This window comes from Eimeria mitis, genomic scaffold, assembly GCF_000499745.2.
Source record: "Eimeria mitis Houghton genomic scaffold, Emh_scaff1349, whole genome shotgun sequence".
In the NCBI taxonomy this organism is placed as follows: Eukaryota; Apicomplexa; class Conoidasida; order Eucoccidiorida; family Eimeriidae; genus Eimeria; species Eimeria mitis.
Genome location: NW_013568865.1, coordinates 352 through 854, shown reverse-complemented (window position 1 = coordinate 854; position 503 = coordinate 352).

Below are 503 nucleotides of genomic sequence, written 5' to 3'. Positions count from 1 at the left end.
AGCAGCAACAGCAGCAGCAGCAGCAGCAGCAACAGCAGCAGCAGCAGCAACAGCAGCAGCAGCAGCAGCACCATTTTTTTTTGTTATGCAGGAAACCCCAAAATTAAAACCCTCAATTGGGGGGTTGCGGTGACAAAAGCAAAATAAAGCTGCTGCAGCTGCTGCTGCTGCAGCTGCTGCTGCTGCAGCTGCTGCTGCAGCTGCTGCTGCTGCTGCAGCTGCTGCTGCTGCAGCTGCTGCAGCAACTGCAGCAGCAAGTGCTGGTGTCTGTGCTGCTGCTCCTGCAGCAGCTGATACTGCCTCTGCTGCTGCAGCATCAATTCATGGCGTCTGTGTTGCTGCTGCTGCTGCTGCTGCTGCCGCTGCTGCTGCAGCTGTTATATGTGCTGCTGCAGCAGCAGCTGCTGCCTGTAGTGCTGCTGCTTCAGCGGCACCGATGTTGCTGCAGCAGCAGCTGCTGCTGCTGGTGTTGCTGCTATTGCTGCTGTTGCTGTTGCTGCTGC